This window comes from Phalacrocorax aristotelis, unplaced genomic scaffold (assembly GCF_949628215.1).
Source record: "Phalacrocorax aristotelis unplaced genomic scaffold, bGulAri2.1 scaffold_122, whole genome shotgun sequence".
Classification (NCBI taxonomy): Eukaryota; Metazoa; Chordata; class Aves; order Suliformes; family Phalacrocoracidae; genus Phalacrocorax; species Phalacrocorax aristotelis.
The window spans coordinates 45,427-57,494 of NW_027441345.1; the positions used below are offsets into that span (position 1 = coordinate 45,427).

Genomic DNA, 12,068 nt, shown 5'->3' on the forward strand with positions numbered 1-12,068 from the left:
GGTGACAGCCTGGGGGTGTTGCTGGTGCTGCCTGGCCCCACCCTCCATAGCAACAGGCCCTGCCCTTGGTGATGGCTCCAGGGGCATTGCCAGCGTCCCTTTGGACACACCCCCTTAGTGACAGGCCCCACCCCCCGGCAACGGCCCGGGGGGCGGTGCCGGCTCTCTCCCCTTAGCGACAGGCCTCACCCCCCGGCAACGGCCCGGGGGGCGGTGCCGGCTCTCTCCCCTTAGCGACAGGCCCCGCCCCCCGGCAACAGCCCGAGCCTGTGTTTGCTCCGCTCGGGGGGCTCGGTTTGGGTGTTTTCTCTCCCCCCTCCCTCCCGTGCCGGGAACTCCAGGCGGCTCTCGTACGGCTCCCGGGGCCTTCACCCCCCGGGGGGCTCGGCCCGCCCCTTTCGCGGGGCGCTGTGGGAAGGGCGGGGGCGGGGCCCGGGGGTGGAAGAGCCCCGGCTCTGGCCCTGGGCTTCTCTGGCGTCGGTGCTCCCGTGTTCCCTCGGGCGGTCGCAGCTTTGGGGCTGTCTCAGCCCCCCGGGCAGGCGTGCTCTGGCGTTTAGAGAAGCGGAGGCGTTGCCTGAGGTAAGGATTCCAGAGCTTGGCACTCTTTGGCGGCATCTGTACTAGAAAGGTCCCTTGTGGCCTGCTTTGCTTTTTTTCTCCCAGGATGCTGTTTTGGGCGCTGAGGGGGCGGTGAGACGGGTTAGTGGTATGGTGTTCTGTTTGGGGTTTGGTTTTTGCTTTGCTGTTTTTTTTCCCCTCGTGAGATCATTTTATTGTGCTGCTGCAATTCCTGTCTTTACTGAACCCGGAACCTTGGGGGTTTTCACTAGTTGTGCCGTTCACTGTTTCAGGTGTTGCCTTGGCCTCTCAACAGCCGTGGCACAACCTGCAGCGATGCTGCCTCTCCAGGCCCCCGCAGGCCCCGCTTTCTTGTCCAGCCAGGCGGGAAAGCGTGGTTGTTGCAGAAACAGCTACGCCCTGCGACTCCTCCTCAGGTTGTTGGCTCGGCCCCAACAGCGTACAGGCTGCTGAGGTCACCGCCTCCGCGCGGGACGCAGGCGGCCCGGAGAGCTTTACCCCGCGCCATTTCCGTCCCCTCTGGGCAGCAGCGGAGCTGCCGCCGCTTCAGGCGGCCGCTTTCTCGAGGGCGAGGAGCTGGGATGACAACGGGCCGCTGCAGACTCTGGTCAGGGTAAGAGGCTGTTCCCTGGGGAGCCGGCGCAGGGGGAGCGGAGGTACGCACGGGCACTTGTCGGTGCCCCTGGCCGGTAAAGGGAAGGTTAAATTGTTAGAGTGCAAATAAATACATATTATTTAGGGAGGAGTCGTGACTAAATTTAATCACACCTATTACTGAACAAACCAGGCAGTCATTATTCCTAATCTGTAGTTAAAAAAAATAAAGGCAGTCCTTTTTTATGCCATAAATAGAGTTGCGAGTCATTAATAGCTCAATCTAAATACAGCCGTTACTAAATGAACTGCAGGCATTAATGACTCCTGATCAGAAACAAAATAAGGAAATTTTCGAATCTAGAATGAAAATCGACCCGGAAAGCTAAATTGGGAGCGGGTAGTACTGAAATTGTAACAGGGCTGTTAGAAAGTTCAGAGGCAGCGACAGCTCCTGCTTCCAACCCAAGCAGTAAACGAAGCTTTAGGTTCTTAAATGAAGAGAAATAAAGGTGAGCTGTTAAACAGTGGCTGGGGTCAAGCGTAGCTATTAAGAAAATTTGGAGGTACGGGTGATTCCTGAGCAGAACTAACAATTCCAGAAGATTTAGATTTAAAAACTACAGAGCTAATGGAGTGCCACAACCGCCCGGATGTAACTGCAGCCGCTTTGGGGGAATGCCCCAGCCCCCCCAGCCACCGCTATTAATTACTGCCAAGGAGAGCGAAAGTGAAAGTAGAAGCAGTGCAGGTGAAGTGTGAGCAGTACGCTTTTTCCTAAGTCATCTCTTCGTGTCAGGAGAGGAAAGAAAATGGAAAGAAGATGTTTGCAGGGGGTCTGTGCTGGGTTACCTGCGCGTCTCTTCCGTGCGTCCTTGAGGAGACATTTAGCTCCTGTTGGGCGCTCGCAGGTGGAGACAGGGCGAGCTGGAGGCAGGATCGGTGCCGGCACTGATAAAGGGATGGGCAACGAGCGGAGAGAAGAGGGGGCAAGGGCTGAAAAAGGGTCACCGGTTCTGCAGGGAAGGCAGCGGGATGTGACTCGGCAACCGCTCTGACGAGCGCAGGGTCATTCGCTGCGATGAAGTCAGGGTCTGCGGCTGGCCCGGAGAGGCAGCAGAAATCCCAAACTCTTTGCAGGGATACCGGCCAGATTAGGGCAACACCTGAACAGTAAAACCATTTAGGGGAAGCAGAGCTGGGCTGCACCGCGTGGCCAACCTCCCTCTTCTCCGTGAGTCCCAAAGGGGCAGCTCCAAGAATGTGCTGAGAATTCATCCCTTGCGCTAAAAATGAGACGCAAGTAGCACCCACCCGTGAATTTTATTTTCTCTCTCGCTCTGCGGCTCCTGCCTGCTTGTCTCTCCTCAGTGCTCACCTGCACCTGTGCTCGGATGGGGCAGCTGAGGGAAGGTGCTGCCATCTCCCCAGCCCCGGCGGACCGCCCCTCAGCTGTGTCCTCTGTCAGGGAGCGTCGTCATCTCTCCTGCCTCCCAGAGCGTGTCCTGTAGTGGCAGACGCGCGGGCTTTTCCCTGCACGCGCATACGGGAAGGGAAGGGAAGGGAAGGGAAGCACAGTGAGAGCTGGGCTTGTCAAAGAGTAATGGGGGTGGTGGGAAGCGTAGCTAGAACCGGAGAGCTACAGCGCAAAAGCGAAGCGGACGGGACACAAAAGTAAAATGGTGCACAGGAATGCTGAGGAGAGAACTCCCGCAGCACACAGGAAATCAGTGTCAGAATCTATTGTCTTCTGACTGCCAAATTAAAAATAATGGCACGCTTTGCAACGCTAAGCTCGCTCTAATCGTCTGAACTGTTTCTTTCCAACCCCCACCGCCCCCAGCACACCGCTCAGCCTCCTCAGCCTGAAATGCCTTGTTTTCCTTCTTTTTTTTTTTTTTTTTTTTATGACAGGGCAACTTCTGTTCCCGAGGTGGTGCCTACGGTACAGCTATCTCTTCGAAGACAGTTTGGTTTAGGTCAGAGAATGTTGAGCCTGGACTGAATCAGCCTCTGTTTCTATTTCTGGAAATCGTCGGTCCTGTGCATCAAGCCCGGAAAAAAGGAAATATGAACCAAAGGACGTGGGGCCTGCAGGGCTAGGAAATTATTTGAGAAGAGGTTCAGTGGGGAAATGACTCTTTGTCTGTGGGGCGTCCAGGCAAGCAACCCAGCTGCTAGAAAGCGGCGCTGTCCCCAGGATGGCCTCGGCGGTCCCGTTGGAGTCGGGGCAACAAGGACAAGGCAGGGTGAAGCATCTGGCCTGCCGTGTGGAACGTGACTGTACAAAGCACGTGTGATGCACTGCAAGTTTACTTGTTTAAACTGTGAGTTAAAGAAGGTGTGCGGTTGCTTTGTAAACAGCCGACGCTCTAAAGCTACACCCATCTAATTGCTAGCTGTATTAAATCTATCGTATTGCTGTTTCTGCATTAAAAAATAAAAAAGAAAAAAACCAACACACCTATGTAAGCACTTCTAAGTACAACGGAAAACCACTGTTTAACGCGTGGCATGTGTGGGTTGTTTTTTTGGGGTGGGAGGGTGGGGTGTATGACAAAAACCTGCGAGAGACACACGCACATACGCACATGTCATGTTTAGCGCTCACCTAAACCCAAAAAAGAAAATCCACTCTTTATTTTGCAGCATTAGCATTAGCTTCCAGCGCACAGCCTGAGCGCACACCTCTGCTCTCACCGTCTGCTCCCTCTTCAACCGTGTGTGGCTGTCATCAGCTTGCACAGGCTTTGCTCGTGCAAGTTTCCGCGACAGCTTACGAGAAGGCAGGGAAACCAACCCAGCAAGACGCGTAGTGCCTTCCTCTATGGGCTCCGTCCAGCCTTTGTTAAAATGAGCAGAAAAGAAATCTGCTGCTGCCTTTACCCTGACTGACTCTTACAGAGAGCATCTGACTTGACCCGCAGCAAAGCGATGCCCCAGGCAGCAGCACGTATTGGCGCGGACCGCGGTTTCACCCACCTGTTTTACTGCGCCGGTCCTTTCCCACGGCCGATGCCGCAGATGTGGCGCGCCCCACCCCCAAACCTCTTTACGAGGGTTCCCTGGGCTCTGCAAGTCGCCTGCTGGACGTGTTGCTGATTCAGACACGGGCAAAGTCAGCTTCTTCGCTGGCCTCGGGCCAGGGCAGCCACGTACTCGAGGGAAACTCAGAATATCTCCAGCGAGATCTCACCGGGAGGCTGGGACCTCGTCAGTAGGGGAGAAAGCCAAGCGACTGACACTGAAAGGGAGCTCTTTGCTAGGCTGTAGATCGTAAAGTTAACAAAGAAAACAAACCTGCCTTTTTAAAAATGCCCTCTTTTGAGTCTGCCACATTTGATACGGATTTTTTAAATTGCAGGGTATATCTCCTACAGGCCTCATGCAAAGGGAAGTGAGTACCTCTGGCTCTCAGGACAAGGGGGTCCCTCAGGAGCCCAGGTGCTCACGCCAGCCGGCATCTGGCACAGCACAGGGCAGGAGCTTTGGCAGTAGTACGTGAGCTGAGAATGAGAGTTAGGCAGCACTGCACGCTTCTCCTGTGAGCCGCCGAGGCTCGCGCGCTGTACCTTCCACAAATAAAAGGCCAGAAGAGTCAGCATTTCTGCTAGTTCCAGCCTCATCCGTACCCTCGTCGGTGTAGCTGTAAGCAAGCGTCCCGTAGCGACTGGGAGCGTGGCAGCTGGGCTTCCTGCGCTGCCTTAGGTTGTGCCCTTGGAGAGACCCTTCTCCGAGCCCCATGAGCCCCGGGGTGGGTGGGCTGCGGTGCCGTTCAACGCTGAATAGGCACGAAGGCCTGTAAACAAAATGTATTTATATCGCACCCATACCCGGCAGCCAACCGCCACTTTATTTACGTATTCTGCACCTCCTGCCGACGCTTTTAAACTTAGCCGATATTGCCGCAGTTTTCACTGACGGGGCAGGGGGCTGCCACGCTGCAGGGGGAGTGTCTGGGTGTCTCCCACGGACACGGACGTCCTCAGCTGGGTAGGGACAGGGTGAGAGCTGGAACAACTCTGCTGACATGTAAGGGCCGTCCCAGGGCAAGGCTCCTCGGTCTGGGGGCTGAAAGGCGAGCCACGCTGGGTGGTTGGTGTGGGAGTTGTGGAGCAAGTAGGGGGAAAAAAAACCAACAAGAAAAAACCATCCAAATGTTTCACAGCAGGTAGAAAGCTAGGCAGAAAGCAAACTGAATGCTGTAAAGACAAAAGCCGAAAGCCAGCTATGGACTGTACAAAAAGAGTCAGTGCCACGGAAGGAGGTTATTTCTTCAACTGACCATAGGAGGCTTTTTGTGAGAAAACACAACACCTTTCTGCTACGGCGCGGTACCGCAGCAGTAATGGGCCAGAGCGTGCGAGCGCCTTTGGCAGGATCGGTAACGGCCGGGGCACGGCCGAACGGCCAGCCCACCTTCCGCACAAGGAAAACACCATTCCCCTGGAACGCCACGCAGACCCAGGACAGGTAAGGCGGAGGCCGAGCCCAGGCGCCCCCATTGCCAAGGACCACCTTGGCCTTGCAGCGTCTCACGCTTCGGGGTGTTTTGCAGGCCGTGGCTAAGCTCAGGCCCCCTGCTCGTGGCTGCCCCCGGTCGCCCGGCGCCGGTCGGGCCCCAGCCCCCAGCGCGGTGCGGCGCAGGGCAGTGACCCAGCAGGGCGGCCCCCCGGGCCCCAGCCCCTCCCCCCCGCCTGCGGCCAGGCCCCGCGGCCGCCGGCCCCTTCCTCCTCTGCCCGCTCCCATCGCAGACGGCTCGGTATGTGTCACGAGCGGCAGCCCCGTTCAGCAGCTCTCGGAGGGCGCGCGGCTCTGCCCGGCCGTGACCGGGGCCCGCAGGGGTTTCCCGCTCGCCCCGAGAAGGCGCTGGCCCCGAGCCGGGGCGTCCCGCCCCGCCCCGCCCGGCCCTCGGCGCCCTCGCGAGCTGAGCGCGGCCCGGCCAGCAGGGGGCGCTGGCGCTCACCGGCTGGGCGCGGGGGCGGTCCGGCGCGGGGGCGGGGCCGGTGGGGGCCGCTCCTTCCGGCCGCCCTTTAAGGGCCGCCCCGCGGGGCTCGGGCTTCCGGTGGCGCGTGCGCGGCGCGTCGGAGCGGGGGCGGGAGCGGTGCGTGTGGCGGCCGAAGGGCCGGTGCGTGTGGCGGCCGGGTCGCGAGGCGTCCCTGTGCGGTGCCGGGGCCCCTCTGCGGCCCGGCGTGGGAAGCCCGCGGCCGGCGGAGCCTGCTCGGAGCTGGGCGGGGAGCGCCGCGGCGGTCCGGCCGCCGGCAGCCATCCCCTGCGGTGGCCGGCAGCCCCTCGGGACGCCTGGAGGCCTGGCGGTGCCCGAGCCTCGCCTGCGGCAGCCGCCTGAGAGAGCAGCGCGGCCGTGTCCGGGGGCCGGAGAGCGCTGGTGGGTGAGTTCGGGCAGCGGGTGGGTCTCCGTGTGAGGTGAGGCCTGGCGCGGGCCGGGGGGTATCTCCGTGCGGGTCGGGCCGGGGGCGGGGCGGGGGCCGGGCCCCGCAGAGAAGCCCCGGTCGGGCATCGTTCGCTTTTCCACAATGTAGGGCTCTCCCCGGTTATTTTTTGTGTACTGTGTTTTGGGTCACCTGAAAGCCTTTGGCCGGTTACGTTTGGTGCGGGGAGATGGCAGGTCTGGAGCCTGAAAGATCTCTGGTGGGGGGTGGGGGAGGTATTTCTTGCCTTAAAACTCTGAGCCCACCTCGTGTGTCATGTCGTGAGTCTCGTGACTGTGGCAAATGGCTGAGTCGGGCGTTTTCTGATAACTAACTTCTGAACGTGTGCGTGTGTAGGCACGGGGAGATTTGTGCAGTGTGACGGAGCCCCTTGTGCTTCTGTGCTAATGTCTACCTGTTCTAGACCTCCAGAGTTGGAAAGCCTTTGTTTAGTGCCTAGTTGTGCCTGCGTAACAAATGTTTTAGCTGCTGATGGGTTATACCTCTGCTGCGAACTTCTTGCTGGGTGGCTTGATTGTTTCTGGTTGTCCGTGTAAATCTAGGCAGCTATTTTCTGCCCGGTGGTGAAGCCTATCGCTTTGGATAACAAAGGGCAGGAGTGCAATAAAGAAAAAGGTGATTCGTCTGCTGCAGCTCCTTGGAAACAATTCGTTCCTTATTTTCTGCCCTTGGGCAGGCGTTGTGCTTTCCAGATAATGCAGCCTCTCCTGTGCCTGTCCACGCCGTGCATTTTGTCCTGCCCTTGCTTGAAAAGGCTCTCCTTGCCTTCCTCCCCTCTGCTGCAGTTGCCTTAATCTCTCGCTGCTGCTGCTGGAAGAGGGATAAAGGGAGTGTTGTCGATCGGGTTGTTAAAAGCTTTTTCGCGGGCTGTAACGCGCGGGAAAGGGGGGCCGGGGGGGAGGATCAGTTTGCGGGGAAAATGGGAAACCAACATCACCTTCCCCTCCTACGGCGCAGCCCGGCCGCACGGCTCCCCGGGGATGCCCCTGCCCGCGGGTGTACCGTGTGTGCGCCCCCCGCGTGGGGCGGGGGACGACGACACCCCCCCACACACCGTCGGCGGCACTGGGGCAACCCCTGCCCCAGGGCTCCGCGCTCGTACCCGGCTCTCCCCGCTCCGGCACGGCACGGGGCTGGACGCACCGAGAAGACCCCGGAGCGGCTTCTCGCGTCCGGGCGAGAACAGGGCCCGGCCCCGAGCAGCCGAGCGGGCACCGCCGGTAGCTCGGAGGAGCGGGGCCGGCTCGGCTCGAGGCGTCAGAGCGAAAAGGGACGAGAACCGTCCCGGAGCGTCCGGGGGTTGGGGGGGTTGGCGGATGGTCCGGTGGCCGGGTTCGGCTCCGTGCCGGGCCGTGGGGCAGCCGGAGCCGCGCCAGAGCAGGTGAGGAGCCGCATGGCCGGGCGCGCTGTGGGTCGGCGGGTTTGGGCTGTGGGGTCTCCCGGTCCGCGGAGCCCCCGGGGGGGCGGCGGGGTGCGAGCAGCAGCGGCCCCGGGCCGAGCGCTGTCGTGGGTCGGTGGTTGGGTTTTGGGGCCGAGCCCGTGCCCGTCCCCGGGGAGTAGGGGCAGCCCCACCCGGCTCTCGACTGCTCCTCGTCGGGGTCGGGCGGCGGCGGCGGCGACCCCGGCGGGGGCTCCTGCGGTGCCGGGCGGGTCCCCCCTTGCCCGCGAGGCAGGCAGGGACCCCGGCTGCTGCCGCCGCGGTTTGCTGGAGGCGGGCCGGGCCCGGCCCCCTGTGGGGTTGGGGTGCGGGCCCGGCGCTGCCGGGGAAACGAGGCCTGCGAGAGCAGGAAGAAAGCGCTGCCGGGCCGGTGCTGGGGTGCGGGGCCGGGGTGCGGGGCCGGGCCCGCGCAGTTCAGTTCCCAAGGCCTCCCCGACAGTGCCCGCGTGGGCCGTGGGGGTGCAGGGCTGCGGGGTGGCTGCGCTCTCCGCGGCCCTGAGCGTTGCCCGTGGGGACTGCGGAGGGGGCCGGGACGCAGCCAGGCTCAGCTGGTTTGGTCCCTGAGCGTGGAGAGCACAGCTCTTCTGTTCCTGGGCCTTGAGAGCAGGCTCCTGTGGCTGACGCCGGGGCCCTGAAACAGATCGAGTCGTGCGTTTTGAGGGCCTGAGCGAGGGGACTAAGTGGTGTGGTTTTGGGCTGAGGAGCAGAGGTCAAGTGCTGCGCTTTTGGGACTTGAGAACAGGCTCAGCAGCTGGGCTTTTTGGCTCAGAACCGGTCCCAAAGTGAGCTGGTTTGGGGGCCAAAAGCAGAAGCCGGTTTGGCTGCTTGTGGGGGTGGCGTGGGGGCATCGGGGGCTGCAGGGGAAAGCAAGGGTTGGGCAGGGTACGAGGACCCTCCCCGGAGGTGGGGGTCCGGTCACATCGGACCCCGAAGTTCGGGAGGCCGGCATGCACCAGAGCGAACTCGCCACCTGAGGCGGGTCTCTGGAGGAAGGGTGCTTTTTGGATCCAGCGCAGCGCACCCTCTTTGGGTCCAGCTCTTCATTCTGCGCTGCTTAGAAGAGTTATTAACCAATTAATTAAACATACAAACTAAGTCACAACAGCTCTATCGGCTCCATCGTGGTTTGGAGCTCTGAATCGGTTTCATTTGGTGTCTAACACATTTTTTCCCCGAGGAGAGGCTACGTTTCAAGTTAATTAGTTTTCTCACAAGTGTGTCAGTCGATAAAATTGAGTTACGATTATTAAAACCACAAAGGTGACAGGAGTCTCACGGATCGGGTCTATTTCTGAAAATGTATTCATCCCATGCAAATGTCATCGGGATACAGATCATCTGCACTTCATGCTCTGACAAGACAAGATGCTGAGACAGGGATGAGCTCCAAAAGGACTACTGAAAAGAAAAAAAACCCACGCACTTCATGAAGTCATGGGGGGTTTTTTTGTTTGCATTTGGGGGGGCGGGGTGGCTTTAACAAAAGAGTGCAGTGTTGGCTGGCAGCAGCCTGCAGAGCATTTTTGCTGCCTGATCTCTCCTGTTCTTCTCTTCCACTCCTCTTTCAGGGCTGTAATTGTCATTTGGATAGTTTTAGAAGAGCAGTTAAGTTCCTCGCCTGTGTCTCAATGTGCTGGTAATACCAGGAAGGTGAATGCTTGAACCGGTCGGGCGGGTGGGAATAACTTGGCTGCAGGTAGAACTTCTGAGGGAAGACCAGCAAAACCAGGAAGCAAATAGTAAGTTCCCAAAAAATGTGCGGGTGTCAAACACATAAAAGTTTTATTGCCGAATGTTTTGTTTTTGGCAATATGTTCCAAATGCCTATTTTTGGTAAACATAACTTTTCAGGAGATTCAGGGTTGTGTGTGGCAAAACATGTCCCTCTGTTTTTGTGTCCTGCCGCACAAATGGCCGGCGGCAGGGCTCTCGTTCCCCGCTCTCGCTATTGCCACAGCAGGGCTGCGATATTTAGACCTAAGGGATGGGTTTAGGAATGGAAGGAGAGAGAACGCCTGTGTTCTGTAAGGGCTATGAATGCTGACCCTTTGCCTCCGTCTGCCGCTTTTCCTGTGCGGGTGATGAAGCCGTTTTACTTTCCTCTGTTGTTCCTGGTCTAAGTAGTTGCAAGGCTGTCGCCGCTGTGGGTGTGCAATTTGTGTTGCTGTGTTTCTGTGGAGTCCTAGCTACGGCTCGCTTCTAGTGTGGCCAAGCGTCAAGGTAGGGCTTTCAGCTTAAAGCTTCAGAAGCGCTGCGCACCGAGATGGGTGTAGGTGAAACTGCTGTTGCGCCTGCAGCTGTGCTCGCAGGGATGCTGGGTGGCTCCGCATCAAACCGGCGAGGTGCGCGTGGACCTCCGTCGGGCTGCGCCCTGGGTGCGCGAGCGTGCCGTGTTTTTGCTGTTCCGGCTTGTATGTGCGAGGGCTTAACGTTTGATTTAATGCATTTCCTTTAACGGCAGGCTGTAGTTGGGCTCTAGATGGTATTCCTACGTGGGCGCAGGAGCTGTGGAATGGTTAAGCTGTTGCTGTGCCTCCAGGTGACTTGTTCAGTAACACTGTTTTTCCAGGTGCAGATGGATGAGTCGTGCAGGGCAACGGAGGAGAGCCCAGGGGAGCGCTGTAAGAAGGTGAGTCTGTGTGTAGTACTGGAGGGAAGATGTGACTGATGGCTATAGGGCTCCATTATGGGTTTTACTCTTTTTTTTTTTTTTTTTTTTGTGATCTGAGGGTGCTAAGCGATGAGCCGAGCGTGATGTGGGCCCTGGAGGTGAGTCAGGCAAGGTGACCGGTGCTTGGTGGGCTGGAGTAGGTGTTCTTTTTCAGGTTATTCAGGGTTTTTTCTCCTTCTCTTCACTTTCCCATCCCAATTTGGGGCCGATTCCCTCAAACGGGGACTTCCCCCTGTGGGGCTGCTTATGCAGCCTGGGAGCTGCTGCCTGGGCACAAAAATACCTCAAACCCCTTGACTCTGGGCCTGCAATGAGGGGTGAAAATACAGGAAGAATTCTGGTGGAAAGAAAACAACTTGGGGCTTCTGGGAAAGCCAACTCCAGCTGGATTTGTGCGGCTGGAAAGGAAAAAAAAAAGGGGGTGGGGGGAAGGAACAACAACCTAAAAGCACCCACCAACCATTCTCATGCACAAAACCGAAAGTGAAAATGACCATTTTTTGTAGGGCAAAAGCACAAAAAATCCCCACAGAACTCAGTAGTTTGGAAAAGCAACCCCAATTATTACATTATGTAAAGAAGGCGGGGGAAAAAAAAAGAAAACCAAACCAAAACCCGATCACAACCCTGATGCCACATGCCTACAAGCAGTTCCTGGGGCTTATTCTGCGGGGGTGGGAACCCAACCTTGTTCCCCAGGTTTGCTGTGCTGCTTCTCCTCCCTCGAGACACTTTGCTGTTTGGTGCAGAGGCAATGAATGGCGCTGCTGGGGCTGCGAGGGGGAAAGGTGCAGAGGAATAGAAGCTCTGTGGATGCAGCCAAGTTACGGTTTCTGGATGGTATTAATCGAGAAGAGTAATTCAGATAATGCTGCTGCCCAGCGACCAGAATTGGGTACTGAGCCCGGGAGCCGTGCACGCGTGGTGGCGTCCCTGTGATCCCCATTGCTCTCTCCGCAGGTAACAGCCCTGCGATGCTGCAGTGCCTGTGAGGTGATGCCGCCGTGCTCGTTGCTGCTTCCTGGTAAGGAAAGGCCTCCTCTGCTCTTGCTGCAGCGTGGTGGTGTGTCGGACACGATTCCCTGTGTCGGGTGAGGCCTAGGGCTGCCGGCGAGGTGAGCGAGCCCCTTTGGTGGGTGCAGGGGTATCTCCTTGTGTGCCTGTACTACTGGGGCTGGTGGGATGGGAAGCTTCAAATGACCCGCCGAGGCAGGCTTCTGGTATGCTAAAGGCGAGCGGGTGAGGGCAGCCCTAGGAGTTACCCGGGAGCTGATAGAAGGGAAGAGGGAAAGGAGGAGGAGGATGATGACCTTTTCCCCCTGCAGCTTCTGGGTGC

The 12,068-nt window shown here is 58.5% G+C and overlaps 1 long non-coding RNA gene across 1 annotated transcript; it reads left to right on the forward strand.

Annotated features, from left to right (window-relative positions):
* The first annotated feature begins 416 nt into the window (after positions 1-416).
* On the forward strand, positions 417-3,681 carry LOC142051380 (uncharacterized). The gene is made up of 3 exons (XR_012658447.1): positions 417-579; positions 852-1,192; positions 3,088-3,681. It is a non-coding gene; the product is annotated as an uncharacterized LOC142051380 (long non-coding RNA).
* The last annotated feature ends 8,387 nt before the right edge of the window (positions 3,682-12,068 follow it).